The sequence below is a fragment of the Bufo bufo genome, chromosome 2, assembly GCF_905171765.1.
Source record: "Bufo bufo chromosome 2, aBufBuf1.1, whole genome shotgun sequence".
NCBI classification, from domain to species: Eukaryota; Metazoa; Chordata; class Amphibia; order Anura; family Bufonidae; genus Bufo; species Bufo bufo.
In genome coordinates, this window is record NC_053390.1 from 350,873,903 (window position 1) to 350,896,643 (window position 22,741).

General features: G+C 46.0%; 4 non-coding genes across 4 annotated transcripts; all 4 read right to left on the bottom strand.

Annotated features, from left to right (window-relative positions):
• Positions 1-3,495: 3,495 nt before the first annotated feature.
• On the bottom strand, positions 3,496-3,567 carry TRNAQ-UUG. Its single transcript has one exon. It is a non-coding gene; the product is annotated as a tRNA-Gln (tRNA).
• A 2,071-nt stretch (positions 3,568-5,638) lies between these two features.
• On the bottom strand, positions 5,639-5,710 carry TRNAQ-UUG. Its single transcript has one exon. It is a non-coding gene; the product is annotated as a tRNA-Gln (tRNA).
• A 2,056-nt stretch (positions 5,711-7,766) lies between these two features.
• On the bottom strand, positions 7,767-7,838 carry TRNAQ-CUG. Its single transcript has one exon. It is a non-coding gene; the product is annotated as a tRNA-Gln (tRNA).
• A 14,528-nt stretch (positions 7,839-22,366) lies between these two features.
• On the bottom strand, positions 22,367-22,438 carry TRNAQ-UUG. Its single transcript has one exon. It is a non-coding gene; the product is annotated as a tRNA-Gln (tRNA).
• Positions 22,439-22,741: the final 303 nt, after the last annotated feature.

Below are 22,741 nucleotides of genomic sequence, written 5' to 3' on the forward strand. Positions count from 1 at the left end.
TCAGATAGAGGTGTTCAATTCATCTCTCGGTTCTGGCGTTCTTTCTGCTCTCGGTTGGGTATAAATTTGTCTTTCTCTTCCGGTTTTCACCCAGAGACCAACAGTCAGACGGAGAGGACTAACCAGACCCTGGAGCAATATCGTATCAGACTGCCAGGAGAAATGGGCCGTGCATCTACCCTTCGCGGAGGTGGCTTATAACAACTCTAAACATGCTTCCACTAAGATGTCTCCATTCAGGTGCGTGGGGGGCAGGGATCCAAGGCTCTCTTCTCTGGCCGGGCCCTCCACTGATTCACCGATGGTAATCAATGGTTCGAGGATAGACGTCCCATTTGGTCGTCGGTTCAGCGGAATCTCCGCAGTGCAGTGGCACAACAGAAGAAATTTGCTGATCGTCATCGCACTGTAAAGCAAAAGTTTAAGGTGGGAGATCAGGTGTGGGTCTCCACCCGGAACATTCCGCTGCATCAGCCGTCTTCCAAGTTGGGTCATCGATTCATTGGTCTATACCCGGTGACGCAGAAGATCAACCGAGTTACGTACGGTTGCTCTTCCACCTTTCATGTATCACTTCTCAAATCGGCGGCCGACTCTGCCACTTCATTCAGACTCCACCCCTGTTGGAGGTCCAAGGGGTGCCAGAGATCGAGGTTAACAGGATTTTGGACTCTTGTTTTGTCCAGAGGTCTCTTCAATACTTGGTAGACTGGAACGGTTTTAGTCCAGAGGAGAGATTCTCACCTGTCTCGCACTCCGGTGTGACCAAAAAGGGTCCTCGTGGAGCTGCGGGACAGGTTACGTGTGTCTCCATTAAAACACCAGCTCCGACCCCTTTGTGAACCGACGCGGGGATGCGTTCGCATGTGCGCCAAAGGGGAAGACCGCATGGCTTTCGGAGACAGCTTGGCTGGGCTAGTGGCAGTACGCTGCGGCCGAGCTTGTCTCTGGTGCCTATTGCGGATTCCATCTCGGTGTCCATGTCGACGCGCTTGCGCGCACTGGCAGGGCCTGTCGTGCATCTGCATTTACGCTCAAAAACGGGTTTGCAAGGGGATACGTGGTCGTGCGTATGCGCTTCTTCTGCTGCGCTTCACCAACCAGCGAAGGGAATAGCTCCTGCCCGCAAGTTCAAAGCAGATTAGGGGGCCGGCATTGGTCTAATTGACTAATGACCGACCAAAGCCTTGTACACATGTGTAGGGCAGCATCATGACCTATGGGGAGTGGACACTTGGCGCCCTGGGATTTGTTAGCAGGAACATAAAAGGTGGCCTCCACAGTTATCCTTCCTTATCCAGGTGCAAGTCAGTACTGCTAGCTACTGACTGAAGTTTGCTGGGACTCCGTCCGTTCCAGTGTGACCCAGGACCCGGGACTTTCCGTGATGCATCCGTTTACCTGGCAAGTTGCAAAGAGACTTATGCATGGATTGGAACAACTACTCCTGGCTTTCCCTTGTTTTTTTTTGCCTGATATTTGCCCAGTGAAGTTTACATGGACTTTGTTTATTTTGTTAATAAACCCCTTTGACTTTATACTCACTGGTCTGTTTCGTTGGTGCCTTGCATTACACTAATTAGACCTTCTAAGGTCAACCAGTGCTAAGGTAGGTCCGCACCACTAAAAAGAAAACAAGATAACATTACAGAAAAAAGTAACTGACTAAATAACAAATATAAAAGGCCGATAAGAACATAGGTATGTGAAATATATGCAACAGGGAAAAAACTACTGCTCATGCAATCAGTGCAGAGGCTGAATCAGGATCGTCCCCCTCCACTTAGGATATAATGGTCAATCTGGTGACCAATGCCCTGGTGAGGATGGACCCCATGTAGATGAGGATGAAGTCATGTTCGGTCCCGCTCTTCTCTTCCTAGCCGCCTGGGACCAAATCCGGGGCGGCGGTGGGACAGGGGGTTCAATCTCCCAGTCCGACATTGCAGGGATAGGAAGTCCAAACTTCTCACAAAAAAGGTGCAGATCCAAGAAGGAGCATAGGGTTGCTGTCTTTCCCTGATGACGCGCTGACAAGGCAAATGGAAATCCCCATCGGTATGCTATTTGACGGTCTGGCAGCAATGTGAGGAGGACGGTATTTGCAAGGTAAGCCAGGAGAGGTCAGGGAAAAACTGCACTGGGGCTCCGTCGAATTCAAAATTACGTAGAGCCCGGGCCTTTGTCATAATTGCCTCTTTGAGGGTGTAATCATGGACACAGCAGATTATGTCCCTGAGCCGAGTGGAGGTGCCCTTGGGTTGAGCGCTCTGTGGGATCTGGCCAATTTAATCTTGTGCGAGGGCGGCTCTCCAAGAATCATATTAAAGATAGCCTCCAAGGTGACAAAAAGGTCCTCATCCCCAGTTGCCTCCGGAAGACCCCGGACTCTGATATTATTTCTACGGCCCCTGTTGTCGAGGTCCTCCAGGTGTCGACCCATTTTCCTGAGAGCTGAGATGATACAGACTTGTGGAGGGTGGATATGTACTGTTTGGTGTCATCATGTGCGTTTTCAAGTGAGTCCACCCGGTCGAATGTGCTTAATGTCAGTGCGGATGGCGGCAATCTCTGCTCTACAGGCCCCCTTAACTTCAGATATGAGCATCCAAAAGTCCTCTTTTGTAGGGAATTAGCTGAGGTATACTTCCCAGGAATGTGGGGGATCAAGAGTGGCGGGAGAGGGTATATCAGCTAGCAGAGGAGGGCTTGGGGAGCTAGCCCAGGTATCTGTGGGGATGGAGAGCTGCTGCGTTCAATAGTGAGGGGATATCAGATCACCTGGCCATTAAAGACAGTAGCCACACGGACATATCGCTGATATAGTAGGACTTTACACCCACTCTAGGCGAAGAGCATGTGACTCTGTAGTGCATCTTTGCTACACACCACTGGAATATCTCTGTATGTCCAGTGAATGGTGGTAGTATAATTGTATTAAAGGAACCTGGCCAAAGCAGAGAAGTTGTACCTTAGTGTGCATATATAGGTATTGCTAAAATCCATAAGCATACCTCCTGCTCTGACCATGTTTAGTGCTGACTAGACTGAACACATACCATAGTCTTATTCAGAAACTACTCCCGATCTGCCTGTCTTTCTTGGTGATTTTAGTTAGGCAATACAAGCTGAGTGATTTTACTATAAAAGTTTTCAATAAAGATTTGTTTTGTTATTTTTAACCGTCCATCTAGGCACTGAAACTATTATTTATAGGTATGGTTTAATCCCATATTCTCAGTAAACCAGGCACACCTTATTTGCCCATAATTCATATTTCTATAATGGTTCTATTAAAAAGCTGGTCCACTGTACCATAATTTTGTTCTTTCTGGTAAGATTTTTGTCCCTTAATCCATAAAGAGAAATGTAGTGGGGACACATTGGCCTTATATAAGGAACTTTGTCTCTCTAATGAAATTTTGCTTTAAATGTAGCATAATTGAATATATTCTTCTGTATAATTTTGTCTGCCAGCATGATATAAAAAGTACAAGGTTCCACCGAGATTTGAACTCGGATCGCTGGATTCAAAGTCCAGAGTGCTAACCATTACACCATGGAACCTCTTATGACAAAGTACTGTGCTAATCTCTGTCTAAGAACATGTTTAGATCAGGATTGGGTGGAGTAGCAAAGCACAAGTCTGAAGTAATTATAGATCTGAACATATTTGCAGGTAATATTTGGGACCTACAAGAATTACCTCAGAAAATGAAATCTTAAAGGAGTTGTCCCATACTTACCCCTTGGACCCATACCCCTGCTCCTCTGCCTCCCTATGGTCGTATGCCACATACTGCTGAGGCCAGTGACTGGCTATAAAAGTCATGTATGTATACAGTATGGGCACATCACCACTGCAGTCAGGTAAATGAAGAGCGGAAGGAGGCAGATGAGTGGTGGTGCTTGAAGCAGCATAGTGATGGTGATGGTCAATCTGGTGACCAATGCCCTGGGGAAGATGGACCCCGTGTAGATGAGGATGAAGTCGTGTTCGATCCCGCTCTTCTCTTTAGCCGCCTGGGACCAAATCCGGGGCGGCGGTGGGACAGGGGGTTCAATCCACAGTCCGACATTGCAGGTATAGGAAGTCCCAACGTCTCGCAAAAAAGGTGCAGATCCGAGAAGGAGCATAGTTTTGCTGTCTTTCCCTGATGACGCGCTGACAAGGCAAATAGAAATCAACATCGGTATGCTATTTGATGGTCTGGCAGCAATGTGAGGAGGGGCTGTAGATGTCTAGTTTTTTTGCAGGGTAAGCCAGGAGAGGTCAGGGAAAAACTGCACTGGGGCTCCGTCGAATTCAAAATTACGTAGAGCCCAGGCCTTTGTCATAATTGCCTCTTTGAGGGTGTAATCATGGACACAGCAGATTATGTCCCTGAGCCGAGTGGAGGTGCCCTTGGGTTGAGCGCTCTGTGGGATCTGGCCAATTTAATCTTGTGCGAGGGCGGCTCTCCAAGAATCATATTAAAGATAGCCTCCAAGGTGACAAAAAGGTCCTCATCCCCAGTTGCCTCCGGAAGACACGGACTCTGATATTATTTCTACGGCCCCTGTTGTCGAGGTCCTCCAGGTGTCGACCCATTTTCCTGAGAGCTGAGATGATACAGACTTGTGGAGGGTGGATATGTACTGTTTGGTGTCATCATGTGCGTTTTCAAGTGAGTCCACCCGGTCGATTGTGCTTAATGTCAGTGCGGATGGCGGCAATCTCTGCTCTACAGGCCCCCTTAACTTCAGATATGAGCATCCAAAAGTCCTCTTTTGTAGAGAATTGCTGAGGTATACTTCCCAGGAATGTGGGGGATCAAGAGTGGTGGGAGAGGGTATATCAGCTAGAAAGGAGGGCTTGGGGAGCTAGCCCAGGTATCTGTGGGGGATGGAGAGCTGCTGCGTTCAATAGTGAGGGGATATCAGATCACCTGGCCATTAATGAAAGTAGCCACATGGACATATCGCTGATATAGTAGGACTTTACACCCACTCTAGGCGAAGAGCATGTGACTCTGTAGTGCATCTTTGCTACACATGACTGGAATATCTCTGTATGTCCAGTGAATGGTGGTAGTATAATTGTATTAAGGGAACCTGGCCAAAGCAGAGAAGTTGTACCTTAGTGTGCATATATAGGTATTGCTAAAATCCATAAGCATACCTCCTGCTCTGACCATGTTTAGTGCTGACTAGACTGAACACATACCATAGTCTTATTCAGAAACTACTCCCGATCTGCCTGTCTTTCTTGGTGATTTTAGTTAGGCAATACAAGCTGAGTGATTTTACTATAAAACTTTTCAATAAAGATTTATTTTGTTATTTTTAACCGTCCATCTAGGCACTGAAACTATTATTTATAGGTATGGTTTAATCCCATATTCTCAGTAAACCAGGCACACCTTATTTGCCCATAATTTTTCTATAATGGTTCTATTAAAAAGCTGGTCCACTGTACCATAATTTTGTTCTTTCTGGGAAGATTTTTGTCTCTTAATCCATAAAGAGAAATGTAGTGGGGACACATTGGCCTTATATAAGGAACTTTGTCTCTCTAATGAAATTTTGCTTTAAATGTAGCATAATTGAATACATTCTTCTGTATAATTTTGTCTGCCAGCATGATATAAAAAATACAAGGTTCCACCGAGATTTGAACTCAGATCGCTGGATTCAAAGTCCAGAGTGCTAACCATTACACCATGGAACCTCTTATGACAAAGAACTGTGCTAATCTCTTCTAAGAACATGTTTAGATCAGGATTGGGTGGAGTTGCAAAGCACAAGTCTGAAGTAATTATAGATCTGAACATATTTGCAGGTAATATTTGGGACCTACAAGAATTACCTCAGAAAATGAAATTTTAAAGGAGTTGTCCCATACCCCTGCTCCTCTGCCTCCCTATGGTCGTATGCCACATACTGCTGAGGCCAATGACTGGCTATAAAAGTCATGTATGTATACAGTATGGGCACATCACCACTGCAGTCAGGTAAATGAAGAGCGGAATGAGGCAGAGGAGTGGTGGTGCTTGAAGCAGCATGGTGATGGTGATGGTCAATCTGATGACCAATGCCCTGGTGAGGATGGACCCCGTGTAGATGAGGATGAAGTCGTGTTCGATCCCGCTCTTCTCTTTAGCCGCCTGGGACCAAATCCAGGGCGGCGGTGGGACAGGGGGTTCAATCTCCAGTCCGATATTGCAGGTATAGGAAGTCCCAACGTATAACAAAAAAGGTGCAGATCCGAGAAGGAGCATAGGGTTGCTGTCTTTCCCTGATGACGCGCTGACAAGGCAAATGGAAATCCCCATCGGTATGCTATTTGACGGTCTGGCAGCAATGTGAGGAGGGGCTGTAGATGTCTAGTTTATTGCAGGGTAAGCCAGGAGAGGTCAGGGAAAAACTGCACTGGGGCTCCGTCGAATTCAAAATTACGTTAAGTCCGGGCCTTTGTCATAATTGTTTCTTTGAGGGTGTAATCACGGCAGATTATGTCCCTGAGCCGAGTGGAGGTGCCCTTGGGTTGAGCGCTCTGTGGGATCTGGCCAATTTAATCTTGTGCGAGGGCGGCTCTCCAAGAATCATATTAAAGATAGCCTCCAAGGTGACAAAAAGGTCCTCATCCCCAGTTGCCTCCGGAAGACCCCGGACTCTGATATTATTTCTACGGCCCCTGTTGTCGAGGTCCTCCAGGTGTCGACCCATTTCCCTGAGAGCTGAGATGATACAGACTTGTGGAGGGTGGATATGTACTGTTTGGAGTCATCATGTGCGTTTTCAAGTGAGTCCACCCGGTCGAATGTGCTTAATGTCAGTGCGGATGGCGGCAATCTCTGCTCTACAGGCCCCCTTAACTTCAGATATGAGCATCCAAAAGTCCTCTTTTATAGAGAATTAGCTGAGGTATACTTCCCAGGAATGTGGGGGATCAGGAGTGGCGGGAGAGGGTATATCAGCTAGCAGAGTAGGGCTTGGGGAGCTAGCCCAGGTATCTGTGGGGATGGAGAGCTGCTGCGTTCAATAGTGAGGGGATATCTGATCACCTGGCCATTAATGACAGTAGCCACACGGACATATCGCTGATATAGTAGGACTTTACACCCACTCTAGGCGAAGAGCATGTGACTCTGTAGTGCATCTTTGCTACACACCACTGGAATATCTCTGTATGTCCAGTGAATGGTGGTAGTATAATTGTATTAAGGGAACCTGGCCAAAGCAGAGAAGTTGTACCTTAGTGTGCATATATAGGTATTGCTAAAATCCATAAGCATACCTCCTGCTCTGACCATGTTTAGTGCTGACTAGACTGAACACATAACATAGTCTTATTCAGAAACTACTCCCGATCTGCCTGTCTTTCTTGGTGATTTTAGTAAGGCAATACAAGCTGAGTGATTTTACTATAAAAGTTTTCAATAAAGATTAATTTTGTTATTTTTAACCATCCATCTAGGCACTGAAACTATTATATATAGGTATGGTTTAATCCCATATTCTCAGTAAACCAGGCACACCTTATTTGCCCATAATTTTCTATAATTTTTCTATAATGGTTCTATTAAAAAGCTGGTCCACTGTACCATAATTTTGTTCTTTCTGGGAAGATTTTTGTCCCTTAATCCATAAAGAGAAATGTAGTGGGTACACATTGGCCTTATATAAGGAACTTTGTCTCTCTAATGAAATTTTGCTTTAAATGTAGCATAATTGAATACATTCTTCTGTATAATTTTGTCTGCCAGCATGATATAATAAATACAAGGTTCCACCGAGATTTGAACTCGGATCGCTGGATTCAGAGTCCAGAGTGCTAACCATTACACCATGGAACCTCTTATGACAAAGTACTGTGCTAGTCTCATCTAAGAACATGTTTAGATCAGGATTGGGTGGAGTAGCAAAGCACAAGTCTGAAGTAATTATAGATCTGAACATATTTGCAGGTAATATTTGGGACCTACAAGAATTACCTCAGAAAATGAAATCTTAAAGGAGTTGTCCCATACTTACCCCTTGGACCCATACCCCTGCTCTTCTGCCTCCCTATGGTTGTAAGCCACATACTGCTGAGGCCAGTGACTGGCTATAAAAGTCATGTATGTATACAGTATGGGCACATCACCACTGCAGTCAGCTAAATGAAGAGCGGAAGGAGGCAGAGGAGTGGTGGTGCTTGAAGCAGCATGGTGATGGTGATGGTCAATCTGGTGACCAATGCCCTGGTGAGGATGGACCCTGTGTAGATGAGGATGAAGTCGTGTTCGATCCCGCTCTTCTCTTTAGCCGCCTGGGACCAAATCCGGGGCGGCGGTGGGACAGTGGGTTCAATCTCCCAGTCCGACATTGCAGGTATAGGAAGTCTCAACGTCTCACAAAAAAGGTGCAGATCCAAGAAGGAGCATAAGGTTGCTGTCTTTCCCTGATGATGTGCTGACAAGGCAAATGGAAATCCCCATCGGTATGCTATTTGACGGTCTGGCAGCAATGTGAGGAGGGGCTGTAGATGTCTAGTTTTTTGCAGGGTAAGCCAGGAGAGGTCAGGGAAAAACTGCACTGGGGCTCCATCGAATTCAAAATTACGTAGAGCCCAGGCCTTTGTCATAATTGTTTCTTTGAGGGTGTAATCATGGACACAGCAGATTATGTCCCTGAGCCGAGTGGAGGTGCCCTTGGGTTGAGCGCTCTGTGGGATCTGGCCTCCAAGAATCATATTAAAGATAGCCTCCAAGGTGACAAAAAGGTCCTCATCCCCAGTTGCCTCCGAAAGACCCCGGACTCTGATATTATTTCTATGTCCCCTGTTGTCGAGGTCCTCCAGGTGTCGACCCATTTCCCTGAGAGCTGAGCTGATACAGACTTGTGGAGGGTGGATATGTACTGTTTGGTGTCATCATGTGCGTTTTCAAGTGAGTCCACCCGGTCGAATGTGCTTAATGTCAGTGCGGATGGCGGCAATCTCTGCTCTACAGGCCCCCTTAACTTCAGATATGAGCATCCAAAAGTCCTCTTTTGTAGGGAATTGGCTGAGGTATACTTCCCAGGAATGTGGGGGATCAGGAGTGGCGGGAGAGGGTATATCAGCTAGCAGAGTAGGGCTTGGGGAGCTAGCCCAGGTATCTGTGGGGGATGGAGAGCTGCTGCGTTCAATAGTGAGGGGATATCCGATCACCTGGCCATTAACCACCTCAGCCCCCAGTGCTTAAACACCCTGAAAGACCAGGCCACTTTTTACACTTCTGACCTACACTACTTTCACCGTTTATTGCTCGGTCATGCAACTTACCACCCAAATGAATTTTACCTCCTTTTCTTCTCACTAATAGAGCTTTCATTTGGTGGTATTTAACTGCTGCTGACATTTTTACTTTTTTTGTTATTAATCGAAATTTAACGATTTTTTTGCAAAAAAATGACATTTTTCACTTTCAGTTGTGAAATTTTGCAAAAAGAAACGGCATCCATATATAAATTTTGCTCTAAATTTATTGTTCTACATGTCTTTGATAAAAAAAAAATGTTTGGGTAAAAAAAAAAAATGGTTTGGGTAAAAGTTATAGCGTTTACAAACTATGGTACAAAAATGTGAATTTCCGCTTTTTGAAGCAGCTCTGACTTTCTGAGCACCTGTCATGTTTCCTGAGGTTCTACAATGCCCAGACAGTACAAACACCCCACAAATGACCCCATTTCTGAAAGTAGACACCCTAAGGTATTCGCTGATGGGCATAGTGAGTTCATAGAACTTTTTATTTTTTGTCACAAGTTAGCGGAAAATGATGATTTTAATTTTTTATTTTTTCTTACAAAGTCTCATATTCCACTAACTTGTGACAAAAAATAAAAACTTCCATGAACTCACTATGCCCATCAGCGAATACCTTGGGGTGTCTTCTTTCCAAAATGGGGTCACTTGTGGGGTAGTTATACTGCCCTGGCATTATAGGGGCCCAAATGTGTGGTAAGGAGTTTGAAATCAAATTCTGTAAAAAATGACCAGTGAAATCCGAAAGGTGCTCTTTAGAATGTGGGCCCCTTTGCCCACCTAGGCTGCAAAAAAGTGTCACACATCTAGTATCTCCGTATTCAGGAGAAGTTGGGGAATGTGTTTTGGGTTGTCATTTTACATTTACCCATGCTGGGTGAGATAAATATCTTGGTTAAATGCCAACTTTGTATAAAAAAAATGGGAAAAGTTGTCTTTTGCCAAGATATTTCTCTCACCCAGCATGGGTATATGTAAAATGACACCCCAAAACACATTCCCCAACTTCTCCTGAATACGGAGATACCAGATGTGTGGCACTTTTTTGCAGCCTAGGTGGGCAAAGGGGCCCATATTCCAAAGAGCACCTTTCGGATTTCACTGGTCATTTTTTACAGAATTTGATTTCAAACTCCTTACCACACATTTGGGCCCCTAGAATGCCAGGGCAGTATAACTTCCCCACAAGTGACCCCATTTTGGAAAGAAGACACCCCAAGGTATTCGCTGATGGGCATAGTGAGTTCATGGAAGTTTTTATTTTTTGTCACAAGTTAGTGGAATATGAGACTTTGTAAGAAAAAAAAAAAAAAAATCATCATTTTCCACTAACAGGTGACAAAAAATAAAAAATTCTAGGAACTCGCCATGCCCCTCATGGAATACCTTGGGGTGTCTTCTTTCCAAAATGGGGTCACTTGTGGGGTAGTTATACTGCCCTGGCATTCTAGGGGCCCAAATGTGTGGTAAGGAGTTTGAAATCAAATTCTGTAAAAAATGACCAGTGAAATCCGAAAGGTGCTCTTTGGAATGTGGGCCCCTTTGCCCACCTAGGCTGCAAAAAAGTGCCACACATGTGGTATCTCCGTATTCAGGAGAAGTTGGGGAATGTGTTTTGGGGTGTCATTTTACATATACCCATGCTGGGTGAGAGAAATATCTTGGCAAAAGACAACTTTTCCCATTTTTTTTATACAAAGTTGGCATTTAACCAAGATATTTATCTCACCCAGCATGGGTATATGTAAAATGACACCCCAAAACACATTCCCCAACTTCTCCTGAATACGGAGATACCACATGTGTGACACTTTTTTGCAGCCTAGGTGGGCAAAGGGGCCCATATTCCAAAGAGCACTTTTCGGATTTCACTGGTCATTTTTTACAGAATTTGATTTCAAACTCCTTACCACACATTTGGGCCCCTAGAATGCCAGGGCAGTATAACTACCCCACAAGTGACCCCATTTTGGAAAGAAGACACCCCAAGGTATTCGCTGATGGGCATAGTGAGTTCATGGAAGTTTTTATTTTTTGTCACAAGTTAGTGGAATATGAGACTTTGTAAGAAAAAAATAAATAAAAAAATCATCATTTTCCACTAACTTGTGACAAAAAATAAAAAATTCTAGGAACTCGCCATGCCCCTCACGGAGTACCTTGGGGTGTCTTCTTTCCAAAATGGGGTCACTTGTGGGGTAGTTATACTGCCCTGGCATTTTCCAGGGGCCCTAATGTGTTGTAAGTAGGTAAATGACCTGTGAAATTCGAAAGGTGCTCTTTGGAATGTGGGCCCCTTTGCCCACCTAGGCTGCAAAAAAGTGCCACACATGTGGTATCGCCGTATTCAGGAGAAGTTGGGGAATGTGTTTTGGGGTGTCATTTTACATATACCCATGCTGGGTGAGATAAATATCTTGGTCAAATGCCAACTTTGTATAAAAAAATGGGAAAAGTTGTCTTTTGCCAAGATATTTCTCTCACCCAGCATGGGTATATGTAAAATGACACCTCAAAACACATTCCCCAACTTCTCCTGAGTACGGAGATACCAGATGTGTGACACTTTTTTGCAGCCTAGATGCGCAAAGGGGCCCACATTCCTTTTATGAGGGCATTTTTAGACATTTGGATCCCAGACTTCTTCTCACGCTTTAGGGCCCCTAGAATGCCAGGGCAGTATAAATACCCCACATGTGACCCCATTTTGGAAAGAAGACACCCCAAGGTATTCAATGAGGGGCATGGCGAGTTCATAGAAATTAATTTTTTTTGGCACAAGTTAGCGGAAATTTATTTTATTTATTTTTTTCTCACAAAGTCTCCCTTTCCGCTAACTTGGGACAAAAATTTCAATCTTTCATGGACTCAATATGGCCCTCACGGAATACATGGGGGTGTCTTCTTTCCGAAATGGGGTCACATGTGGGGTATTTATACTGCCCTGGCATTCTAGGGGCCCTAAAGCGTGAGAAGAAGTCTGGAATATAAATGTCTAAAAATTTTTACGCATTTGGATTCCGTGAGGGGTATGGTGAGTTCATGGGAGATTTTATTTTTTGACACAAGTTAGTGGAATATGAGACTTTGTAAGAAAAAAAAAATAATTTCCGCTAACTTGGGCCAAAAAAATGTCTGAATGGAGCCTTACAGAGGGGTGATCAATGACAGGGGGGTGATCAATGACAGGGGGGTGATCAGGGAGTCTATATGGGGTGATCACCCCCCTGTCATTGATCACCCCCCTATAAGGCTCCATTCAGATGTCCGTATGTGTTTTGCGGATCCGATCCATGTATCCGTGGATCCGTAAAAATCATACGGACATCTGAATGCAGCCTGACAGGGGGGGTGATCAATGACAGGGGGGGTGATCAATGACAGGGGGGGTAATCAATGACAGGGGGGTGATCAGGGAGTCTATATGGGGTGATCACCACAGTCATTGATCACGCCCCTGTAAGGCTCCATTCAGACGTCCGTATGCGTTTTGCGGATCCGATCCATCTATCAGTGGATCCGTAAAAATCATGCGGACATCTGAATGGAGCTTTACAGGGGGGTGATCAATGACAGGGGGGTAATCAATGACAGGGGGGTGATCAGGGAGTCTATATGGGGTGATCACCACAGTCATTGATCACGCACCTGTAAGGCTCCATTCAGACGTCCGTATGCGTTTTGCGGATCTGATCCATCTATCAGTGGATCCGTAAAAATCATGCGGACATCTGAATGGAGCTTTACAGGGGGGTGATCAATGACAGGGGGGTAATCAATGACAGGGGGGTGATCAGGGAGTCTATATGGGGTGATCACCACAGTCATTGATCACGCCCCTGTAAGGCTCCATTCAGACGTCCGTATGCGTTTTGCGGATCCGATCCATCTATCAGTGGATCCGTAAAAATCATGCGGACATCTGAATGGAGCTTTACAGGGGGGTGATCAATGACAGGGGGGTAATCAATGACAGGGGGTGATCAGGGAGTCTATATGGGGTGATCACCACAGTCATTGATCACGCCCCTGTAAGGCTCCATTCAGACGTCCGTATGCGTTTTGCGGATCCGATCCATCTATCAGTGGATCCGTAAAAATCATGCGGACATCTGAATGGATCTTACAGGGGGGTAATCAATGACAGGGGGGTGATCAGGGAGTCTATATGGGGTGATCACCACAGTCATTGATCACGCCCCTGTAAGGCTCCATTCAGATGTCCGTATGCGTTTTGCGGATCCGATCCATCTATCAGTGGATCCGTAAAAATCATGCGGTCATCTGAATGGAGCTTTACAGGGGTGTGATCAATGACAGGGGGGTAATCAATGACAGGGTTGTGATCAGGGAGTCTATATGGGGTGATCACCACAGTCATTGATCACGCCCCTGTAAGGCTCCATTCAGACGTCCGTATGCGTTTTGCGGATCCGATCCATCTATCAGTGGATCAGTAAAAATCATGCGGACATCTGAATGGAGCTTTACAGGGGGGTGATTAATGACAGGGGGGTAATCAATGACAGGGGGGTGATCAGGGAGTCTATATGGGGTGATCAGGGGTGATCAAGGGTGATCAAGGCTGAATAAGGGGTTAATAAGTGACGGGGGGGGTGTAGTGTAGTGGTGCTTGGTGCAACATATTACTGAGCTGCCTGTGTCCTCTGGTGGTCGATCCAAACAAAGGGGATGTAAAGGGGGGATATTAATCACCAATATTTATGCAAATATCGATAATTAATATTCATAAATGGGAGGAGCCGTCTATTGATGACTCCGCCCATTTATGCCTTTATATAATAATAATAATAACAATACCTTTGCTATGCTTTACACTAATCACTACGCTAGCTGCATGCGCCTTACTAACTAACTATCGCCAATAACTACACATTACACAGATAGTTACAAATATAACGGTATTTATTAACAATACACTACGCAATACACTAACAATACAGCACTAAATATACAGTACTCAACTACACTACACGTTCCCAAATTCCACCCACAAACTAACTATACAGTTCACACATACAAGTATATAACAGCCCACCCCACCTGACTATTCACTGTCCCTACGGGGTACGACGAGGGTTAATGGTGGCCTCACAGGGGTGTAAACCGACCACAAACACAAAGGGTTAACAATGGGGATAATATCAGAACTGTACAGCAATGCAAGGGTGAATACCCTGCAAGTGTACAGGGGGGGGGGGGGGGTGTGGCAGGGTTTGAGCAGGGGTTACCACCAGGGGTTAATCAGGGTAGGGAAAGGGTTACACGGTGGAGATACAGTGGGGGTCATCAGGGGGGTGTAACTGAACCACAAATACAACCAGTGGCACAGGATCAGGGGTACAAACAAGGATACAATAAGGCAAGGGTTTGGGGGATAGGGGTTACAGGACCAGGGGTGTGGGTTAACCAGGGGAGAGATATAGCGGTCGGGGGTCAGGGGATATACTTAATCCTTCCAGAGTAGGCCTCTTCCAGGCGGTCATCATGGAGCTCCTCTCTCCCATGCGTAATCTAGTCTGGTTGCAAGAGAGGGCACCTCTGTCCGGTTTGGGGTTTTATAGCCCAAAAGCAACCCCCTCCTCCTTCCTCAGGCATGTGACATCATAGTGTGCCTTAGTCCCCCCTCCTAGTCCCAAAAATGCTGGGAGTAATGGGCATGGCCATGGGGCAGAGGTGTGGAAAACAGGTTATGATGTCTCTGGTTAGAAGGCCCTAACGGTGCCAGAGAGTCTGATTGTAAGGGGCCTGAACAAAAGGGGACTAGATGCTAATCAACTGTTATCCTACAGGCTATCAGAACAACTCTGTTGATAACAGTTGGAATTGCATATATGCATATATATATCCACAGATGCTTGGGGCACATCTATAAACACATACAAAACCGGGGGTATGAATGGGCAGCAATAAGCCCACATACATACTGTCATGCTGACATAAGTGTATATACATAGACACGTGTGCAAATACATACACACATATCTATATATACACACACCCTCGCATATATCTGGGGCATCACATACAGGGGACATGCATATGTCCCCACTTGCCATACAGGGCCAATATATACACGGTCATACAGGAAATATATACTAACTATAAGGGGACACATATAAGGGGGCACATATATATACTAATATAAGGGGGATTATAAGGGGGCACAGCTTCCAGGGACCACATATTTCCCACAAGGGCCACCATGAGCCCCTGGGGATCACCATGGGCAGACGTGCGCAGATGCTGGGCACATCTGCGCACATCTTCCTATGATGCTGTGGTTAATGTATGCAGATATATACCATACATGACCGCACGTGTTTGCAGGCATGCATGGATATATGCATACGTCTCAACCGTTCCTCAACAATCCCCCTGTTGTCGGTCTATAATACGACAATATCTTGGGGGAACGGGTTGAGATATATTTGCCCCCCTTCAACCCCATCTTTGGTGGAAGTTCAGGAAGAACTGTAGTGCACACTGATCTTTAGGTACTTAGACATCCCTCATCTTCCTCCGACCTGCCCTTCACCGTAACCTCCTCCTCCGTCCACAGGATACACCGTCTACTTCTTGACATCTTTAGGATACCACACACCCACAGTCTCTCGGTTATTCTGCCGATCTTCAGGTATCTTCGCCCCCCCCAATTCTGGAGTGGGTTCACCCTTACAGTCTTTAACTGGCCTTTCTATAACAGTCTCTTGGTGTCGGCCACCCCCAACTTTGGAGTGACCACACCCCCACCGTCTCTCGGTAATTCTGCCGATCTTCAGGTATCTTCGTCCCCCCCCAATTCTGGAGCGGGTTCACCCTTACAGTCTTTACCTTTCTATAACAGTCTCTTGGTGTTGGCCACCCCCACTTTGGAGTGGCCACACCCCCACAGTCTCTCGGTAATTCTGCCGATCTTCAGGTATCTTCGCCCCCCCCAATTCTGGAGCGGGTTCACCCTTACAGTCTTTGTCCCAACTTTCTTCTATCCAATGTCTGTTTCCATCTTGATGGGTGCGATTCTCCCGTGGACAGATTAATAGGTCTTTACAAGGCAGGTCAGACTCTTAAGCGGTGATGTCATAGTACCTAAATTCTACTGCGGAGAACACCTCCGCCACACTACACCTTCAGCCCTTCCCTTAAGAACCTCACCGTTCCAGGGTTCAAGGTGGCAAATGAATGATGCCTGTCCCTATCATGACCTAACCTTATCCCCATTCACACAAAACACATGTCACATCCCTCCCAACACCACCAAAATCATTATATGTATGTGTACCCATAGAGATTCATGCAACCTGGCATATCTCTACACCTCCAAAGACACAGGTAGGTCGCAGACCCCTGTGTCAATGGGAAACGACTATAGGATGCAAATGTGTACAGCCGAATATAGGCTGTCACACATTTGTACCTAGAGTGTCTATGGGTACACCATCGAGCAACAAACACAATCAATCAATAAATACAATGTGCTATGGGGTTTCGGGGTAGTACAAGTTATACGTCCCGAACCCTCATAGGAAACAAAGTGTGTCCATACAATATTTGGCTACAGGAACCATGTTTGAGTTATGTCCTGAGCCTCCTCCTCCGGATAGTTCTGTAAAGTTCTGTCTGGTTCTGGTGTATTTGGTCAGTAAGTCCCTTGACCCTCCGATTACGATGACCAGAACCAGAAGAAGTTTCACTGGGTGAAACAATTGAATAAGTTCTTCCACCCGAACGTCTCCCAAGTCTTCCTCCAGAGCCTTAAATAATGCTCCCGCTGGATTGTGGCACAGTCTTCATTGCTATAACACCTCTAGGTAGAGGTCGCTTCATTGCCAAAATCCAGTGGGATCCTCTGGAGCTTCACAACAGTGTCAGGGGGAATAGCTGGCCTCTTCTGTGGCATCTCCTAGGTTTTTCTTCCGCTCCATATAAAATCACACCTATGGCAGAAGAAAACACCAGGCGCTCCCAGTGGAATTTCTCCCCTAACAGTGCAATTAAATGTGAAAATTCCCAGCCCCAATACCTTTGACCCATGGGTAGAGAAAGGTATTGGGCTGCCCTTTATCTCACAGGACCCCTCGTTATCCCAACACTGGTGTCTGAACACCCTACCTTCAGAGGATTGAGTCCTCTGCTGCACATCCCTCTGCACCAACAGATAAGGATGGCCACCCTACTAGGTTAGGATAACTGGAGTTCTGTGGACAAAGCACCATCTTGTTATTGAGGGCACCGCATCCCTGTCCACTCGTGTGCACCCAGGCTGATTTCCCCCTGTGATCCCGTCCTGTGGAGGCCTGCAGAACCAATGGCATAGTCATGCCCCGGCTCCCCAGGACCCCACAACACAAGAACACAGTCCACACTCTGCTGCCAAACACTCTGCGTCCAATCCCTATCAGAGCTGTGCTACCTGCTTGGACTAGAATCAAGTGCGCAGCACAACATTACACCAATGTTGTCTGTTCGCCCCAGTCCCCAGCGCAACACAGCCCTACCGAAAACCTTGAGCAAAACAGTGCTATCTGTATCGATCTGAGACCCTGGTTGCCCAGAACAATATCACATCATCCTTTGTGTGCTGCATGGAGAAGGTCCCTATGCCTTCTCCCGACCAGCAGGATTTCCCGTGTGATATTATCTGCGAACCTATACGTTCTCGATCCACAGTATAACACTGTTCCACTCCAAGGGGACACAGAATGAGACAAAGACAGCAGACGGGACTTACAACAAACTACATAAATCAGCATGGTAGAACACATCCGTAGACAAGGACTACCACCATCAACATCAAGAAAAACTTACAAACAGATAACAAAAACACACAACATGGACATACACCGGGAACAAACGGTGTAACAAATAGTACATGGGTGTCAAGTGTTGCCTAGCCTAGCTTGGCCACTCTGACCCCTCAGCAGCCGGTGATGCTGCCGAGAGGTAACTCCTTTATGGCCAAGCTGACTAGACCCCACTGCACAATTTGTTACCTGGCTGATACTGTTGGACACATTGCAATTACTTGCACAAGGGCAATTCCTTGCAATGTGTCCTTTGTTCCCACACCTGAAACACGTGACTTGGTTTCCTGTCCTGTGTGTTTTGCAGTGTCTCGCTATGTGACCTAGGCCACCACATGCAAAATATCTGTAGTTTGCTCTGCATGGCCCAGGTCCATCTACACTGCAGCCGTGCTCCCTTCTCCTGAATTGTTCCATCCTCAGGGACGCACTCTTCACAGTTCTTTTTCCCAAAGTCAGGGAAAAATCTCTGTTAGTCTGGACCGGCTTGACCTGATGATCAGACCGGTCACAGACTACTCTCCCCCCTTGTGGCCCTGCACAGGGCAACATTTTGGGAGATTCCGACCCTGGCTTTACGGAAAAAGAAAGGGCCGGCACCAACTTGGTGATAACTTGTTGCATGCCAGACATTAGCTGGGACCTTACAGCAACCTCAGCCTTTAATTTGGCTACCGTCACGTCAGTAGAGGCAGTCCGCTCCTTGAAGGCCTTGACCTCAGTATAAGACTGAGTCAACTTAGCCTCAATTTCCTCCTTCTGCCTCTGCAGCTCTACTAACTGTGACTCTATCCTAGCCACCTGCGCATCTCGGTCAACAGTAGACTGCACATTCTCTGCCAGCTGTGCCTGCAATGTCGAAACCTGGTCCGAATTACTCGCACAGCACTGGCAGTGAATGGCCGGAGGAATTGTGTCCGTTGACTGAGACACCAGCGCCACTTCCTTTGGCTTACAGATGCTAGCCTCAAACGTATGAACGAGTTTGGCCAGCATCCGAAGCCGTTTGGTGGCCTTGTTCAAAACCGTCCGTTTGTTAACACAAAGCTTGTCGTAACTACAAGCCTGTGCTAACAAATCGGACCACAGCATTTCTGCTGACTTGTATGTAGTGGGGAGGATGGGGTTAAATGTGCTGTGTCTGCTCAAGTGTTGCAGTGTGGGGAAGTCCATACTCACCGTTTGATGAGTGTCCATCTTCTCCTTGGCGCCGTACCTCGCAGCTGCTTGGAAGAAGTCCATTTTCCCGGATCGCTTCTTCCCCAGCCGGACTTGTACGCCGCTCCCACGAAGATGGATCTCCTTCAGTGACGTGTCCGCTTCTCCCTATCAATCACTTGAGCGATGCAGTGACCGTGCAAAGCAAATAGCAAAATATTAATTCACAGAACAGATTATAGATTCTCTGCTAAAGATTTTGATCTGCGCTTGGTGCTGTAAGGAAGAGTCGCGTTACCTGTCCGAATTATCAGGTCCTAGACGCTCAGACCGCTGACCACGTCTCTCTTGCCTGACAATTCACAGGATGACCAACCTCTAACCTCAAAACCAAACACAGATTTCAAAATCTAAGCAGTGGGCCTGACTCGCCAATGTAAAGGGGGAATATTAATCACCAATATTTATGCAAATATCGATAATTAATATTCATAAATGGGAGGAGCCGTCTATTGATGACTCCGCCCATTTATGCCTTTATATAATAATAATAATAACAATACCTTTGCTATGCTTTACACTAATCACTACGCTAGCTGCATGCGCCTTACTAACTAACTATCGCCAATAACTACACATTACACAGATAGTTACAAATATAACAGTATTTATTAACAATACACTACGCAATACACTAACAATACAGCACTAAATATACAGTACTCAACTACACTACACGTTCCCAAATTCCACCCACAAACTAACTATACAGTTCACACATACAAGTATATAACAGCCCACCCCACCTGACTATTCACTGTCCCTACGGGGTACGACGAGGGTTAATGGTGGCCTCACAGGGGTGTAAACCGACCACAAACACAAAGGGTTAACAATGGGGATAATATCAGAACTGTACAGCAATGCAAGGGTGAATACCCTGCAAGTGTACAGTGAGGGGGGGGGGGTGTGGCAGGGTTTGAGCAGGGGTTACCACCAGGGGTTAATCAGGGTAGGGAAAGGGTTACACGGTGGAGATACAGTGGGGGTCATCAGGGGGGTGTAACTGAACCACAAATACAACCAGTGGCACAGGATCAGGGGTACAAACAAGGATACAATAAGGCAAGGGTTTGGGGGATAGGGGTTACAGGACCAGGGGTGTGGGTTAACCAGGGGAGAGATATAGCGGTCGGGGGTCAGGGGATATACTTAATCCTTCCAGAGTAGGCCTCTTCCAGGCGGTCATCATGGAGCTCCTCTCTCCCATGCGTAATCTAGTCTGGTTGGGGGTTTTATAGCCCAAAAGCAACCCCCTCCTCCTTCCTCAGGCATGTGACATCATAGTGTGCCTTAGTCCCCCCTCCTAGTCCCAAAAATGCTGGGAGTAATGGGCATGGCCATGGGGCAGAGGTGTGGAAAACAGGTTATGATGTCTCTGGTTAGAAGGCCCTAACGGTGCCAGAGAGTCTGATTGTAAGGGGCCTGAACAAAAGGGGACTAGATGCTAATCAGCTGTTATCCTACAGGCTACATCAGAACAACTCTGTTGATAACAGTTGGAATTGCATATATGCATATATATATCCACAGATGCTTGGGGCACATCTATAAACACATACAAAACTGGGGGTATGAATGGGCAGCAATAAGCCCACATACATACTGTCATGCTGACATAAGTGTATATACATAGACACGTGTGCAAATACATACACACATATCTATATATACACACACCCTCGCATATATCTGGGGCATCACATACAGGGGACATGCATATGTCCCCACTTGCCATACAGGGCCAATATATACACGGTCATACAGGAAATATCTACTAACTATAAGGGGACACATATAAGGGGGCACATATATATACTAATATAAGGGGGATTATAAGGGGGCACAGCTTCCAGGGACCACATATTTCCCACAAGGGCCACCATGAGCCCCTGGGGATCACCATGGGCAGACGTGCGCAGATGCTGGGCACATCTGCGCACATCGTCCCATGATGCTGTGGTTAATGTATGCAGATATATACCATACATGACCGCACGTGTTTGCAGGCATGCATGGATATATGCATACGTCTCAACCGTTCCTCAACAGGGGACCACCAGAGGACCAGGTAGCAGGTATATTAGACGCTGTTATCAAAACAGCGTCTAATATACCTGTTAGGGGTTAAAAAAATCACATCTCCAGCCTGCCAGCGAACGATCGCCGCTGGCAGGCTGGAGATCAACTCTCTTACCTTCCGTTCCTGTGAGCGCGCGCGCCTGTGTGCGCGCGTTCACAGGAAATCCCGGCTCACGCGAGATGACGCGTATATGCGTCGCTGAGCGCAGGGCTGCCACCTCCAGAACGCGAATCTGCGTTAGGCGGTCCGGAGGTGGTTATTAAAGACAGTAGCCACACGGACATATCGCTGATATAGTAGGACTTTACACCCACTCTAGGCGAAGAGCATGTGACTCTGTAGTGCATCTTTGCTACACACCACTGGAATATCTCTGTATGTCCAGTGAATGGTGGTAGTATAATTTTATTAAGGGAACCTGGCCAAAGCAGAGAAGTTCTACCTTAGTGTGCATATATAGGTATTGCTAAAATCCATAAGCATACCTCCTGCTCTGACCATGTTTAGTGCTGACTAGACTGAACACATACCATAGTCTTATTCAGAAACTACTCCCGATCTGCCTGTCTTTCTTGGTGATTTTAGTTAGGCAATACAAGCTGAGTGATTTTACTCTAAAAGTTTTCAATAAAGATTTATTTAGTTATTTTTAACCATCCATCTAGGCACTGAAACTATTATTTATAGGTATGGTTTAATCCCATATTCTCAGTAAACCAGGCACACTTTATTTGCCCATAATTTTCTATAATTTTCCTATAATGGTTCTATTAAAAAGCTGTTCCACTGTACCATAATTTTGTTCTTTCTGGGAAGATTTTTGTCCCTTAATCCATAAAGAGAAATGTAGTGGGGACACATTGGCCTTATATAAGGAACTTTGTCTCTCTAATGAAATTTTGCTTTAAATGTAGCATAATTGAATACATTCTTCTGTATAATTTTGTCTGCCAGCATGATATAAAAAATACAAGGTTCCACCGAGATTTGAACTCGGATTGCTGGATTCAAAGTCCAGAGTGCTAACCATTACACCATGGAACCTCTTATGATAAAGGACTGTGCTACTCTCGTCTAAGAACATGTTTAGATCAGGATTGGGTGGAGTAGCAAAGCACAAGTCTGAAGTAATTATAGATCTGAACATATTTGCAGGTAATATTTGGGACCTACAAGAATTACCTCAGAAAATGAAATCTTAAAGGAGTTGTCCCATATTCCTGCTCCTCTGCCTCCCTATGGTCGTATGCCACATACTGCTGAGGCCAGTGACTGGCTATAAAAGTCATGTATGTATACAGTATGGGCACATCACCACTGCAGTCAGCTAAATGAAGAGTGGAATGA